Source organism: Tupaia chinensis, unplaced genomic scaffold (assembly GCF_000334495.1).
Source record: "Tupaia chinensis unplaced genomic scaffold, TupChi_1.0 Scaffold147458_1, whole genome shotgun sequence".
NCBI classification, from domain to species: Eukaryota; Metazoa; Chordata; class Mammalia; order Scandentia; family Tupaiidae; genus Tupaia; species Tupaia belangeri.
Genome location: NW_006207309.1, coordinates 490445 through 507704, shown reverse-complemented (window position 1 = coordinate 507704; position 17260 = coordinate 490445).

Here is a 17260-nt window from a genome sequence, read left to right as displayed (position 1 = left end):
AGGAATGCCAACTCGTGGGCCCCCTGCAGAATCAGAACCTCTGCTGGGTGGGGTCCTGCAGTCCTGGTGACAAGCCTTCCAGATGGCTTTGGTGTACGCTTTTCTTCTTTATTCCAAAATAAAGAAAGAAAAAAGTGGCTCATTTAATAAGTGGGGCATTGAAAATTTACCCTAAAATACAGTGAGGAATTAGGGATTCAATTTGCGCTCGTGCAGGCTTTATACTGCTCTCTCCTTTCTAATTTTTTTTTCACCACTACGAAATTATGCTCCTCTTCTCAGGAAAAATAAGGACCTGTGCATGTGTCACGTAGGGCTTTAGAATAACGACTGTAACTCCGTTCAACTACTTGTGTTTGGCGTCCACCGACAGCAAGGCTCTGAGTCCTAGGAGCCCGTCTGGATATTTTTGCCCATTTGTACCTAAAAAGTGAAAGAATGGGGGAAAAAAAAAAAAGACTTACTTGCTTGTGACGTCAATTTTTTAATAAAAAAAAAAAATGAGAAGCTGGAGACTGCTGGCTGATATTTCCCCAGGGCCACTAATGCTACTTCCGCAGAATGCGCTGTAAGCTACGGACTTCCTGAAAGTAAAGCCCGAGTGAGCATCTGGTATATGCTTAAGTCCAAGTCTTTTATGTACTTTAAAACACATCACTCTCCCCAAAGAAAAGGTGAACTATCGATACATTTTGTGAAATATTGACAGTGCTTGAATGTAAGTAGTGTGTCTAGGGTGCTCACTATAATGTAGGTTGGTGGGGTTGTTTGGTTTGTTTTTGTTTTTTTTTTGGTATGTTTGAAGTTTCTCATAATAAGCATTTAAAATTGCTTTCCATAAGTAACTTTAGGATAGTACATGAAAGGGGAAAGAGCGAGATATAATTTCCACTTTAATTCCAATTCATGTAGTAGTTCAGAAAGGAAAAGCCATATATAAATCACCATACATAAAAATACAGCCATAAATAACTGCACCAAAAAAATCTAAAGAGAAATCAATAGGAAAAGCAGTAAAAGTAAATTCTGAGTGAAATGATTATAAGAGCCTCAGTGAAGACTCAGGTTTGTGGCTCCTTGAAATTTAGTTATGCTCCTTGCATTACTATTATTGGTAACTTGAAAAAATTATTTAAGAAAATCCTCTCCAGTCAACCAAACTCTCAAGAATTTTTCCAGTACATTCATACCAAAATATTAATAAGCATCACATTGCTTGATTGTAAAATTTAAGATCCTCAAGTATATAGAATATCATTAATTACATTGTTGTCAAGACAACTAAGTAACAAAGTAAAAATGAATCACCTCCAAGACATAATCTCATTAAAATAATCATGTTAAAAATAATACTAGGAGCTAATACTAATGTAGCCACTTCACTTGCCAAAACTGCACTTCTGAAGTATGTGGTTTTGCTCCAAAAGAACAACTCTTCCACCTTTAAAAGATAATCTACCTGATTAAATATGTCATGGTTTTGCCCGGTTGGACTGTAAACACCACACAGTAACCAAAGTTCAGTAGTGCTCAGAAAGCAAGGAGGCTGTTCTGTGTGTTCATGGAAATCTGTCTCAGTCTAAGTGTCCCTGGCTAGGAATCTGGCTGCAGTAACTGCTTGGCTTCTATTAGTCAGCAAGCTAAGTAAAATCAAATCAAATAAAAAGCGGGTAGATCAGGGACACAGCTAAGAGAACCAGGAACTGGAGTGTTGATAGGAGCCCAGGAGTTGTTCTGTCTCCTCTACACTTCTGATTTTTTCTCTCTTCTTGAAGAAACAGCCATGTGAGAACTCCCAAATTTGTATCTCTTCCCGAAAGTAACAGTGACTTCACTGTATTTATTGGCCCTTTTGTCCCCTTTATCTTGTTAAATTCTAATTTCCTCAGATTCCCCACTGTCCTCTTAAACCAATCTGAATAATATATCAAGGTCCATCTTCAAGTCCACCTTTCTCATAGAAATTCCTCTGCCTTCCAGGACACAGCGCCTCCTATGCACATGTTCTGGCACTTGTTAAGATTGCATTACACCTTGGAACCAGCAGTTAGCGTAATGGCTATGTCACTGGACTCCCATGTAGCTGACCGCGGTTCAAGTCCCAAACCTGGTGGCTTAAACTCATGCCGAGCGCATGTGCATGCGTGCTCAAGATCCCGAGAGCCCAAGATCCAGAGAGGAGAATGGAAGAGAAGGGATTGCGGCATGGCTATCCTCCCTGGGGGGTGATTTCTCATTTTCTGTCTCTCTCTGTCTTTCTGGTGAGCACACGTGCCCTATAGTGAAAACCTCTCCAAAAAAAAAGAAGAAAAAATTACATTACACTTTCTATGGTTCTCTGTATGTTTTTTGCATGTAAATCCTCACTCTCCATCTACATATTAAATGTCATACTCAGGCCATTTTGCAGAGTATCGAGTGTAGGACGTGGCACTGAGTAGCCCATAGTACATACTGAATATTAATTTGTGATTTTTCTACTTTTTACTTTTCCATATTGTGTTCATGTTTTTAAAAGGTAAGCCTCGGGACCAGCAGATGGCATAATGTTTACATGGCTGGATTCCCATGTAGTCGACTACAGTTTGAGTCCCAGTCCTGGTGACTCATAACACACTGGGAGCATGTCCGGGTGTGCCCAAAATCCTGGGAGGAGAATAGAGGGGAAGGGACTGCAGTGTGGGCATCTGCCCTGGGGGGTGATTTTTTGCTCTCTGTCTCTCTGGCACGTGCACGTGCCCTATAACAAAAATCTCTCTTAAAAAAGTAAACCTCTAGGAATGGAAATGTCCTTGCTGTTTTGTCCTTTAATTACCAACTACCCTTCATAACCCGTCATGTACAACTAAACGGAATTTGCAAATTAGACATTTATGACTGGACACTAACCAGGGTCTGAAAAAATCAATGCTGTCATAGGCAAGGGTTAATTATCACCTCTTAAAATAGGATTAATAGAGCCACCCCCTCTTTGCTTCCCATGGGTGTCATGAGAAATAATTAGGTCTTTAAGGTGAATATGTCTGTAAAATGTTTTATAGATAGAGGTAAACATAATGAAAACATGAGGCATTGTTCAGTGTATTATGAGTGTTTATTGTATTTAGCCGTCAGCTTCTAGATACATGCATTATGGCTACAGTGGTCATACATAAAATAATGAGTACACATTGGGTCAGCATCTCCTTCAACTATCATTTGCAAATAAGTCCCGGATGGCCAGAACGAATTGGAAGGTTGGCAAAAATGATGTTTCCCACACTAAAGAATGGGAGAGTCACACAGTGCAACCATCTGAGCTTTAGAGTGCACACATGAGCTCTTCAAAGGCTTTAGATTCAGACCAGGCTATAAGGAGAATAATAGGAGTTGAGGACTGGCCCCTTTTCTGGAACCACAACACCTCTCTGGTTTTGTATGGTTTCGAAGCAGCATATCATAATTTGTCCACCAGTTCCTTTGCAATATAGCAAGTGGGAGAAATCCTCTCCCCTTCCTTGACACCTGGAAGAAAAGATAGCAACACACTCCAGGACACGGCTAGAATAGTTTGATGAAGGATTTGTTAGATACTGTGCACTACAATCTTGACCAGAGTTTCCCAACTTCAGCACCGTTGAGCCACAACTTGAGCCACACAATTTTTGTATAGCAACGTCCCAGGCCTCAACCAACTAGATTCACAGTTGTGACAGCCAAAGTCACCTCAGTTGAGAAACACTGATTTATACAATGACCAAAGTGGGGCAACTGAATGGGAAGAAACTGAAATCTTAAGTTGATTAAGCACCCTTTTTGAAATGACTCACACTTGGATGTAGTACAGTGTGGTACACAGAAGTATGCAGTAGGTATCCCTATTATATCAGGTCAGCCAATGTTTTATGAGCTCTTAGTGGGCAAGCCACAAAATCAAGTACTTTTGTATATGTCTAAAACAAAAATGGCCAGGGTATGCTCCCTTTGCCACAGCAGGCAAATATGTCATTCCCACCTGAATATTTACACCTGGATCAGGGTTATTAAATATTGCCTGGGACATATTTATGCTAAAAAGTTACTCATCATTTATCTGAAATTCAAATTTAACTGGGTGTCCTGTGTTGGGTGTTGTTTTTGTTTTTGTTTTTTTTCTAGATGTGGCAGCCCTACCTAGGTAAACTCAAGGTTTTATCTGTCTTGAGTTCTGGTTCTATGAACTTTACAACTTGACCTCATTAAAAGTAGTAAAAGGAATGGGACCAGCATAGCGTAATGGCTATGTTGCTGGACTCCCACGTAGTCAACCGCGGTTCAAGTCCCAGACCCAGTGGTTTAAACTCACGCCGGGCACATGTGCGTGCATGCCCAAGATCCAGAGATGAGAATGGAGCAGAAGGGATTGTAGCGTGGCCATCCCCTCTGGGGGGTGATTTCTCACTTTCTGTCTCTCTGTCTCTGTCTGTCTGTCTGGTGAGCGCACGCACCCTATAGCAAAAACTTCTCCAAAAAAAAGTAGTAAAAAGGAGCTATTGGGGGAAAATGCTGTTGGAATGGATAGCAAAGCTTTTATTTTTTTTTTTTAATTTATGATAGAGTACGTACATATGCACCTGAAAGAGAGACACAGAAGACCCTCCACAGCATCTAGTCACACCATGCTCCCCTTCCGCCAGTCCTCTAATACATTCACTCTTGGGTACTTGCATGTGTGCCCAAAGTGTTTCAGGCTGACCAGGCTGGGGATTTGAGCCACAGTTGCTATGTGGGATCCTGTTTCTCTACAGTAGCACATTACCACTGAGCCACAGAGCTGGCATACAACTATTGGGTCGTCGAAAAAGTCATGACACTTTTTTTTTATTTTGAGGGTGATAAGTTTCCTTTGAAAATGTTTATTTCCATACAAAAAAATTGCGATAAGCTCCTTAGAATCCACTCAAAGCCCGATGGGATTCATTGCCTGATTTATTTCAAAACACTTGTGATACTCACAGGCTACTTAGCGTTTATACAGCAAATGTGGTCTAGGATTCTTGTTGTGTGCCTCACCATTGTGGGAATGCATGGAGGAGACTCAGATGCAAACTTCTAGTAACCTCATAAAAAGAAAAGGAGCTGAAGCTCAGACTAGCTTTACTTTTGTTCAACTCACCTTCCGATTCTCCAAGTCTGGTCCTCAGACCAGAAACATCATATCATCTAGGAGTTTATTAAAAGTACAGCTCTCTGGGACCCACCTCAGAGCTCTGAACTAGAGTCTCTGGAGGAATGTCCTAACAACCAGTGAGTTTTGGGGATTTTTTTGTTTTTTGTTTTTTGTTTTGAGAGGTTTTTGCTATAGGACCCGTGCGCTCGCCAGACAGAGACAGGGAGACAGAAAGCGAAAAATCACCCCCCAGGGGGAATGGCCATGCAGCAATCCCTTCTCCTTCGTACTCCTCTCGGGATCTTGGGCACGCCCACACACGTGCCCAGCATGAGTTTTAAGCCACCGGGTCCAGGACACGAACCGTGGTCAACTACATGGGAGTCCAGTGACATAGCCATTACGCTAACTGCTGGTCCCACAACCAGTGAGTTTTAACAAGGCTTGCAGATGATTCTGATGTTTGTTCAAATTTGAGTTTTATATGTTTAGAGCCTTGGTTCTCAACTCTGGGTACAGAAAGGAAACACTTGTTTCCTTTAAAAATACTGATGTCAAGGGTGTGTTGGTCCCCTCCCAGGTATTACTAAGCCCTAAGGACATAAGCACTGACCAAGTGATCTTGGAGAGCTGGTCACCGTGTGCCTCTGAGAGCTGGAAAAGGACATTGGAAAACTTTCTAGGGAAATCCAGGTGGCAAAAATGAAGGATCCCATATGGGCCATTGGCATGAAAACTAGACCCTAGCTAAAGTCTACTGGGATAGTCCTGAGAGACAACTGCACGACTGAAGCAAGAAATTCCTTCTGTGAAGTATGTCATGAACCAGAAGCCATGGAGCAGGGCCAAAGACAATACAGAGAGGGGTCAAGAGGTAGACCACAGGGTTGAGGATGCCAAGAAAAACAGTGAGAGCTACACTCAGGAAACCAGAACTGGGACCGGAACAGAACTGGGACTAGGAAGATAAGCCACAGTAGCTGGAGTGGAGAGTGGCCAGGCCAGAAATGCTTTATGGAATCCTGTTAACTGAATGCTTGTTAACGGAAGGCCGCTTCTTAAGCCCTGCACTTTTTCAAATTTGAATCCCAATGGTTAAAAAATAAAATAGTGAACTAGTTCTCAAGTGAATTCATGTACTTCCCTGTCATCATGCAAGCCCCTGACTATAATTACTTTTCCTGAAATAGTTAAAAGCATGAGCTTTGGAATCAGAAGCTGGGTTCGAGTCCCAGCCCTGCTAGTTACTAGCTGTGACCTTGGTCAAGTGACTAAACCTCCCAAGTCCTTAGTTTTCTCATCTGTAAAATGTGGATAATTATCATAACTTATTTTGGGGGTTGTAAAGATTACTTAACAAGTCATATGAAGCACTTAACAGGCTCTAGCACAGTGTCCACATGTAACAAATGTTAGCTATCATCCTATGACACCATTTTGAGATAATCTAGTACTTTTTCATCACTATATAGCCGCTTTTCCTTCATTATATTCTCTCTCAACCCCACCCCCACTCCAGCAGATGGCTTTGTTAGTGTTCATAGCCTCCAGTGAGGGCACAAAGACCCTGCCAGCCTTCGTGACTTTGTTTCCAGCTGTTGAGCCCAGGTATGCTGAGACAAGCCATCTTAGCCAGAAACAGGAGGAGAAATGGGTAGAACTTCTCTTTACCCCATGCTAGAAGTAGATTCTGTTTGGGTACAGTGAGGAGGGCTGGGAAAGAAGCGGATGCTATACCAGCTTCCCAGCACAGCTATCAGAGAGAAAGCAAGACCACAGAGGGTTGCTGGATGCTCAGGGCAGAGATAAATACAAGCAGCCTAATAAAAGTTCCTAAGCCTGAACCGTGGGTCATGTCAGCTTTGCTGCCATCATAAAGGGCCTTGCTGACCCTCTACCTGTGCAGAAAGGGCCTTCCACCATCCCCTATCCCTATAACATTCCATGCCTTGAAGCCTTGACAATCCTAGGGAGTACTTGCAAAACACTCCCCTCACCAAAACAAAACAAAACAAAATAAAAAAAGAGTGACTAAAATGATGCTAAGGTTTTCAAGAGAATAAGTTTACTGCCAGACAGATAAAATGGGTAGTGACAGTGATGGTACAGAAGCAGAAATTAAATAGAGTTTACTGAAAATAAGCTTATATTTTATACACACTTGCATTAGTGGATTTGTGGGCTGAATTCTTATAAAATTTCTGAACTTGAGGGACCAGTAGGTGGCGTGGTGGCTAAGGTGCTGGACTTGGATATGGGCAACCATAGTTGAAGTCCCAGACCTGGCAGCTTGTTTTCTTATTTCTCTTTTTTCTCTCTGGTCATATTAATAATAATAATAAATTTAAAAATAAATAAGCATTATTGCTATTTTTTTTTTTTTAGATTCTGAACTTGTAACATCTCAAGGTAATTGTTAATTGTTTAAAATACGAATTACTAGGCCAGCAAGTGGCATAGAGGTTAAGATACCAGATCCCACATGGCCAACTGCTTGGTTGAAGTCCTGGACCTGGCAGCTTGAAAAACATATTAAGCGTATGTGCACACATGCCCCAAATCCCGAAAGGAGACAAAGGAGAAGATATTGCAGTGTGGCCATCCCTCCTGGAGAGGTGATATCTCACTTTCCCTCTCTCTCTGTTTCTCTCTGGCAATCTGAAAAACAAAGAAACAAATGTAAATTACTGTGTTCACACTACACATGTGAATACAGATGCACATGAAGAAGGGCACTGTCCAGAGTTCAGTTACGGGCTTGATCTCTCCTGCAGCAATGCTGGGGTCTCTATTGCACTTACACCATGAAACCATTGAGATGTTCTTATTAAGTTGGAGGAATTCCTCTCTATTCCCATTTTATGATAGTTTTAAAAGTCGTACCTGGGTGTTGACTTTTTTCGAAGTCTTATTTTTATTGATTCATATGATCATGTGATTCTTTTCTTTTTCTTCAGCTTACAGAGCTCGATTGTCAAATACTGAACCAGCTTTGCTCACTTGCTCATGGCACATAATTATTATACATGTTGCTGAATTCTGTTTGTCTCTTTTCTGGTCTTTTGGCTAGAAAGAGTAGGCTTTTGTTGGGGGTCAGTCTGTACCCACTGTTTTTTTCTGGTTGCTGGCTTCTTTATTTCCAAGTCTGGAAACATATGGGGCTAAAAGATAAGCCAGGGAGTCCACCAACTTGCTGTTCCTCGAGTCTCAAGGTCCCTGACTGGTCTGCCTTCTTTCCTCTTTTCAAAATCTTTGTTTGTCTCATCTATAATGTCCAGAGTTTTTTTGTTTTTTGTTCTTCCCTCTTTACCAGAAAGCAGAGGCCGGGTAAAAGCTATTGCAGTGATCTAGGTGAGGAAAGGTGATTTGGTGGGGACCTTTCTCATTTCCCACATTCTCCTCACATTCCACTGCTCCATTTGCATGGAGCTGGGGGCCTTTATCCTGTCGGGCAATGAGAGAAGAGCAGGCAACCCCTCTAGCATTGCATCTCCAAATTACCCTCCAAAAATGGAATTTATTCATTTATTCATTTAGTCCTCAGGCACACACAATGCGACAGAGAAAGAGACAGAGAAAGCGCTCCTCCCAACGGGGTTTGATCAAGCCACAATTCTTTCTTCCCCCATTTCCCCATCCTGTCAGGATTCGGGGTGCACGCACATGTGCCTGTCACGTTGTAAGCTATTGGGACTGAGATTTGAACTACAGGATCCAGATCTCTATGCACAGGACTCAACTGCTGTGCTTAAGGGCTGCAGGATACTTATTTTTTTTTTTTTTTTGTAGTGCTTTCAAACATTCTCCTTCAACAGAAAAAAGAAAAAGAAAAAAGGAAAAAAAAAGCCATTCCTAAAAGTATCCCACTAATAGGCATTTGTCCAAATTCTTTTCAACATTTCACATTTGACATGACTCCAGGTGCAAGCAAAATTAAACAAATCATATCTTATGTTACAACTTGAATGGAACTTTAATAATGGCTACACTTGCTAATTCACTCTTGTTTAATATAATATTTCCTATTTATAATCCCCTTTTGACTAATAACACTAATCAAAGAAAATCCGGACAGACTAAATAATGGCCATAGCAATTCTGGACAGAGATAGTTTTGTTATCTACAAATAGCTCAGTGTTTCTAAAACATTATTTAATATAATGTATAATGTAATAACAAGAATAGACAAAGTTCATCATTTTTCTGCACCAAAAGTTTTACTTCATAAGAAGCCTAGATTTTAGCAATCAACCTGCCCTTATTCTGCTCAAATTCAAGGGCACTTGATCCATTTTAGATTGTCTCACCGACCGTGGGAAAGAATCACAGTATACATCTATTTGAAAGGAACCACTCGGAATTACCCAGCAAACTTGTAGCCAGTTGTTTTCTTTTCTTGAACATAATCATCTAGTGCCTTAACTTTAAGACTGCCATTTTTCAGAAAATAGTTGTAATTCACATAACTGAATAGTGTTTTTAAAAATAAAATTGTACTGGACTTTAGAATGAACAGTGAACCACAAAAGGGGCCTTTACTCATGTCTCTGAAAATATCTCCTAAGAAAACACCCATTCCTATAGCTCTGATGTCAGTCTTTGTAATACTTTATCGTACAATGCCTCTAGGCATGAGCACAAGATATCAGAAGGTCTCTGTGAGCCTTGATATCATCCAATGTGGCGGTGGCTCTTTTTCACCATTTCATCTCCTAGCTTTGCCATTTGTCATCCACTCATTAGACTTAAGTCAAGTCATGATTCTTATAGTTAAGTTACACTTAGGTCTTACTCAGTTTGTCCCTCAATATCCAGAAGCATTACACATTATAGAAAACCCCAATAAGGTGTCTAATAAAAGAAAGGAAGAAAAAAAGGCCACTCTCCGAAATTCTCATTCCATTAGGCCAAGGAAGGTCTATGCTTGGGTATTTATTTTTTAGAGAGACATCACCATTCACTGGCTACCTGAAGTGCAATCCTTGGGTTTAAGAAGAAATTATCAGAGACTACAGGTTGCTGCCAATCCTCTAAAGCTGTAAACCTTGAAAGTTCACAACCTTGGCTATTTCTTTTGATCAACTGGGAGCTTGTAAAAATCCCAAGGTTCAGGCTGAACTCAAGCAATTAAATCAAAACCTTTAGGGGAGGAATTTTGGCACCAGCTTTAAATTTTTTGTAGCTGAGGTTGAGAAAGCACGGCTTTAAATGAGTGGCTTTATTATTGGAGATATCTTACAAGAATTTGAATAGCAGCTGTGGGACCAGCAGTTGGCATAATGGCTATGTCACCGGACTCCCATGTAGTCAAACTGCAGTTCGAGTCCCGGGCCCAATGGCTTAAACTCATGCCAGGCACATATGCGTATGTGTATACCCAAGATCCCAAGAGGAGAAGGGATTGCAGTGTGGCTATCCCCCCGGGGGGTGATTTCTCACTTTCTGTCTCTCTGTCTCTCTCTGTCTTTCTGGCGAGCGCAAATGCTCTATAGAAAAATACCCTCTCAAAAAAAAAAAAAAAAAGAATAGCAGCTGTTTAGACCTGTAGTTCTTATGGAAAATGATCAATCAAAACATTTCTTTTAAATTTCTAGGAGAGAGACTGGGAGAGAATGGTGGTGGGATTTTGGAAGTGGAGGTACTAAGTATCCCCCCTAAGGGGTATGGTCATATTGCAACCCCTTCTCCTTCATTTCTCCATCTGTTAGAATTTAGTACACACACACACACACACACACATACTCACACTCACCTGACATGTTTTTCAAGCCACCAGAGCCAAGATTTAAATGGTGGTCAGCCACGTGTGATCTGGGTCTCTTAACCACTAGACTACAGGGTTGGCCCCAGCTGTCATTCTTCACTTAGGGTCTATTAAAAGACACTGGCTGCTTAAGGTCATTTTAATACCTATCATCCAATGTAGTGTACCATATGTCAGGAGTCTCTGTTACAAATTCATCAAGATTCTGTTACAGCAAAGTCATGAATCACAATCATCTTGACACTGACCTGAATTAGATCTTTGGTAAGAAATTTCAAGACTAACGTACTGCATACTTGTGCAATTAAAGGACAGACCTGTCTAGCTTATTAAATAAGCAACAATGAATAGAAAAATGTCTTATTTTAAACAGATATTGCTATATACATGATCCTCATTAATGAATTTGCTAACAGTTTGATATTTTTAAAAACAACTAGTTGTGTGTGGCACTAAATCTATGATAGTTTCCATCATTTAAAAGAAATATTTCTTTGTAAATGAGAGATTTTAAAAAACAGTACAAAGCAATTTTCCACAGGCATTGTTCTGGGTTGCTTTAGTTCTTTTAAAGCCACCAACACATTTTATAATAACCCCAAAATCATTTTAAACCCAATTTAATCCACTTTACAAACAGACCATAAATATAGCTTTGTCTGTGTACAAGAATGAAAACAAAAGACCACCCCAGATAGTGAAGGCACCCAATGATAACTTAGATTTCAGCTTAGAGAAAGGAAGAGAGAGAAATGCACTCCACTTTAATGTTTACCTTTACCATGGACAACAAAGGTGAGAAGTAAATCTAGATTGCAGTTTCCACATCTTCTGGGCACCTACCCCAATGCTTTAAGCATCTCTTTCAACTTCTCTCTTCCAAAGTTTCAGTATCCTCCTCTTTCAACTCTTACCTTTATAAAGAGATGATTAGGTATTATTTATTTGTGCTTTAATGGGAATGTTCTTTACTTCTTTTTTATTTTCATTTCCTTTTATTATGCCAGAGGGCACATGCACAACATAAGAGAGTGAGAAAGAGAGGGAAAGACAGCACCGCCACCCCAATAGAGCCTGGTTATGGCACAATTCTCTTTCCTCCAATTCTCCAGCCTGTCAGGATCACGGGCACACACACACATGCCTGTGCACAGCTAACATGTAAGCTGAGACTCAAACCCTTGTTAGCCATGTGGGATCCAGCTTCCTCTGCAGTGCTTAACTGCTATGCTATGCTATGGAGCTGGTCTGAAATGTTTATTTTACTTATTTATTATTTTAAAAATTTTATTTATCATTATTATTTCAGTTTGCTACAGGGCATGTGGACTCACCAGAGAGAGAATGAGGAAGCAAGCCACCAGATCTGGGATTCGAACCACACCTGGCCAAGTGGGAGTCCAGCATCCCAACCACCACACCATCTGCTGGCCTCTGGAATGTTTATGGTTTGAATGAACTCCCTTCCAAGAACATTTACATGTTCAAACTTATCTATATTATTCATATAATAAGTTATTGTTATTAAAAGGAGCACTCATGTCCCTAAGGAAGTGAGTTAGAGTAGCCTTGAATCAGTGGGTTTGTCTGTATTCCCAGAGAGATGCCTGGGGAAAAAAATACCCATTATGTATATTTATATCTCGAAGAAAAGTAAGGAACTATTATAACAATGCCTTAAATGTACGAATAGAAAACTACATTAGAGGAAGCCGAGCCCATATATGGCTGACAAGGGTTCAAGTTGCAGCCCTATTGGTTTGAAAAGAAAACCAGGCATGTGATACATGTCAGGATTCTGACGGGATGGAGAATCAGAGAGAAAAGGATTGTGGCATAACCAGCCTCCACTGAGGGTCACTTTCTTCCTCATTCCCTTTCTTTCTCTCATGCACATGCACATGCCCTCTGGCATAAAAAAAAATTTTTTTTTAAAAAAAGAATTTAGAATGTGGGGGGAAAAAACTGGCCTACATATTCAAAAGAGAAAGGGAAAGGCTATTATCTGGAAAGGACCACTTAGAAATAGAGACCTGGGAGCTCTGAGAGGCAGCAGTTCTTATGAACTCACAAGGTAGTGAAGATTCCATGGAAATCGTAAGGACACAAATCAGGCTAGAAGCTGAAAGAATAGAATAGGATAGAAGCTTCTGTTGACAGTCCAGTCCACCGCACATTTGGTCTCACGGACTGAAAGTCAAGGTGATTGACTAATTGACGTATCATAAAACACTGTTTTATTGTTGTTCTTTCTTTAAGAAGGTTTGGGTTTTTTTAAGAAGATGTAGTCTTGGAAAGAGTTGAGAAACCTCCTCAAAGACAAGACGCTTTTTTGTGGTTATTTTGATTGTCTACAGGGTGTGTGCACTCCCTGGAGAGAGGAGGAGTGAAAGAGAGAGAAGAAAAGGAGGAGAGTGAGAAAGCGCTCCCCAGGAGAATGGCCACTCTGTAATTCTTTCTCCTTCATTCCCCTTTAGGATTTTGGGCACACTTAAGATGCTGGTCCAGGACTCGAACCTCACAATCAACCATGTGGGATCCAGCTACTTTAACCACAATGCCACTGACTGGCTCCAGACAGACACTTCTGGAAGTGAGGAGATATAAAGGAAAGTTGCTTCAATCCATTTAGACAAGACTGCCCTTTTATTCTGAACATTTATTAAACGTGAGCTCTTGACATGGTCCGTCTCCCTAACTCTGCACAATAATTACTTGTGGCACCTATAGTTTCACTCCTTCCTTCAGACTTGACCTCCCTCCAGACTGATGACCCCAGGCTTTGAAGGTCTTACCTTCCTTCTGTCTCCCTTTACTGGCAGCCTTTGCCTCTAATGCCAAGTCTCCTCTTAGGCTCTCTGCAACCTGGCAGCTGCCAACGTCCTGGTAACCTTACTCTTGGAGGAGAACACTGAGGGCTATCTCCTCAGAATGTTAGCTAAAACCAAAGGAATAAAAGACATTGGTGAGACCCGTAAGGACAGGGCTGAGGAGAAGAGGAAGACAAAAGATACAACCCTGGACAAGTGGAGGCTTACCAAAAAGAGAAACTGGCAAGACAAACGTGAGGGGAGACAACCATGAGGCAGGGGACGAGTGAAAGACTGTTACAGCAGCCAATGAGCAGCCAATCCATGGACGTTCTCCCCATCCCCCCGAGCCCAGAGTCCCCTATGCCACTGAGGTTCACACCACACGCTCATCTTGGAGCCCTGGCAGGTATTGTTTCTTACAGTGTGATTCCATTCTACTCTCTGGATTTGTCTCTCTACCCTCCTTGTGAAATTCTGGCTGAAGAAAACACTCTGTGCCTCAAATAGGTTCCACGTTCTCCCGACATAAGGTCTCTACTCCCTTATGACTCACCTCCAATGTCCAGCCCCATCATATCATCTCCACCTACCAAAAACCTACCCACAAGCCCAGCTGCAATGGTGCAAGCAGAGGGCACACTGCACAATGTCGGGGCAGCTTGGGAGACCCAGGTTCAGCTCCAGCCCAGACTACACAGGCCTGGCATGGTGACACATGGCAGCTAACTGGGGAATCTAGGGCAGGAGGATGGCGATGTGGCATGAATGCCCTGTTAAAATACCACTCCCTCTATGTCTGTCTCTCTCTGCTTTAAGAAAAAAAAAATCTATCCAAGAAAAAAGGAGAAACAGGGACCAGCAGATGGTGTAATGGTTACATCACTGAATTACCACATAGTAGACCATGGTTTGAGTCCCGGACCGGCGGCTTAAAACTTATGCCGGTGTATGTGCCCAAAATCCCAAGAGGAGAATGAAGGAAAGGGGATTGCAGTGTGGCCATCCCTCCTGGGGGGTGATTTCTTGCTTTCTGTCTCTCTGTTCCTCCCTGTCTCTCCAGCAAGCGCACACACCCTATTGCAAAAACAAAAACGGAATCTCTTTACAGAAAGAAAAAAAGAAATGAAAAAGAAAAAATCCTACCTATTGAGTCTAACAAGTCTTTAGTGGGCAAATGAGTACCTGAATAAATGCTCCAGTTTATTTGTTTACTTTTTTAAAAATTGAGGGTAGAGTACATGCAAATGCAAGAGTGAAAGAGAGGTGAACATCCTACACAGGGTCTGGCCATGCCATGACCCTCCAGTCCTCTAGCCCTCAGATCCTAGGCACTTAGATGCATGCCCAGCACGTTTCAGACAGATTGAGCCAGGAACTGAACTGCAGTCACCGCGCTGATTCCGGGCTCTCTAGAGCAGCATATTACCAATGCACCATGGAGGCACCATCCAACACAACCTTGATCAGTTAAATAATCTAGAGTCTTGGTGTGGCCTACAGTGCTGCCCTTTGCACAGAGCAGCACTGCAGATTTTTCACTGACGTCCAAAGACATTCCCACACTCTCAAAACAAAACAAAACAAAAACAAAACAAAACAAACAAACAAAAACAACGGGCATGTGTGCATGCGTGTGTGCCCAGGATCCGGAGAGGAGACTGGAAGAGAAGAGACTGCTGCGTGGCCATCCCCCCTAGGGGGTGATTTTTCACTCTCTGTCTCTCTGTCTCTCTCTGTCTGTCTAGCGAGCACACGTGCCCTATAGCAAAAAGCTGTCCAAAAAAAAAAAAGACACTCCCACATAGTTCAGATTGCCAAATGCCTGAAGGTTTAGATTAGCAAATGAATAAAGGAACACATGGACATACAGGCCCATATCCAAACCATAAATTTATTTAGCAAATATTGTAGTTACAATAAAATGCCTAAGACTGGGGCCAGCAAATTGCATTATGGTTTCACCTCTGGACTCCCATGTAGTCAACTACGGTTCAGGTCCAAGATCCAGTGGCTTAAAACTCACAGGCATGTGTGTGCAGCCCAAAATCCTGAGAGGAGAATGGAGGAAAGGGGATTGCGGTCTGGCCATCCCCCAGGGTGGTGATTTCTCGCTTTCTGTCTCTCTGTCTCTCCAGGGAGCACATGCACCCTATAGCAAAAATTTTTCTAAGGAAAAAAAAAGTGCCCAAGACTGTCTCCTGTGCTGCAAAGTCACAGTGCCCTGCCTGCCCTCCAGCCCTTAGCTTTGTATTTTTGACTCTCTCATTTATTGGTTTTAGAACCTTTCCTGTTCTGGTTTATGTGACATAATCCTGTAGGGAATCAAGTAGATGCTTCCAATTAGATTCATTACAAGTTCCCTTAAGAAGTGATTAGGAAGGTGAGTCCCAAGTGGCTGTTTCCCTCAGTAATACCAGCAGCATTTTTGGGGTGCTTGCCAACATTAGACCAGGTTTTCAATACCACATTGATTCCTTTATCACCAAGGGATCTTTGGAAGCTGTGTGTTCAACTTACTATAAATTGTGTCTCACTGAATGCCTTCATGTAGCAAGGACAACAGATATATGAATGCTTCATAAAAAGGCAGTTCAGAGTGGCAGTTAATTAGTGTAAGGACTCTGTAGTCAGATGGTGCTGGGTTTAAATTCCAGTGTCAGCTACAGCACTTTGGACAAATTAATTGAGTTCTCTGAGCCTCAGTTTTCTCATCTGTAAAATGGGGGGGTAAAAATAGGACTTTTAAGAGAGTTAAATGAAGTCAGCACAATACTTGGTGCATAGAATTCAAATAAATAGCAGCTATTACATCATCATGGGAACTGACATTCCAATGAATCATGAGTTTTCCATTTCCAAAACTATGGCCCTGCAGTTGCTAAGCTGCTGTAAACAAGATGGAAAGAGGAGAAAGAGGGCCAACAAAGAAAAGCCCTGGCCCTGATGGATTCACCTCTGAATTCTACAAAACTTTCAAAGAAGAGTTAACCCCCATTCTGCTCAAGTTATTTCTAAAGATCCAAAAGGGTGAATCTCTCCCTAATTCATTCTATGAAGCCTCTATCGCCCTTATCCTTAAAACAGATAAGGACAGGACAAGGAAGGAAAACTATAGACCAATATCCCTGATGAATATAGACGCAAAGATTCTCAACAAGATACTAGCAAACTGTATCCAGCAACTTAAAAAAAGACTATACATCATGATCAGGTAGGCTTTATTCCAGGAATGCAAGGTTGGTTCAACATACACAAAACCATAAATGTAATACACCATATTAATAGGAAGAAAGATTAAAAAAAACCATATCAATTGATGCAGAAAAAGCATTTGATAAGATACAACATACCTTCATAATCAAGACTCTCAGCAAAATCAGCATAGAAGGGTCATTTCTCAACACAATAAAAGCTATCTATGAAAAACTCATAGCGAACATCATCCTCAATGGAGAAAAGCTGAAAGCTTTTCCACTAAAAACAGGTACAAGAAAAGGTTGCCCACTTTCTCCACTCCTCTTCAATATAGTACTGGAAGTCCTGGCCAACACAAT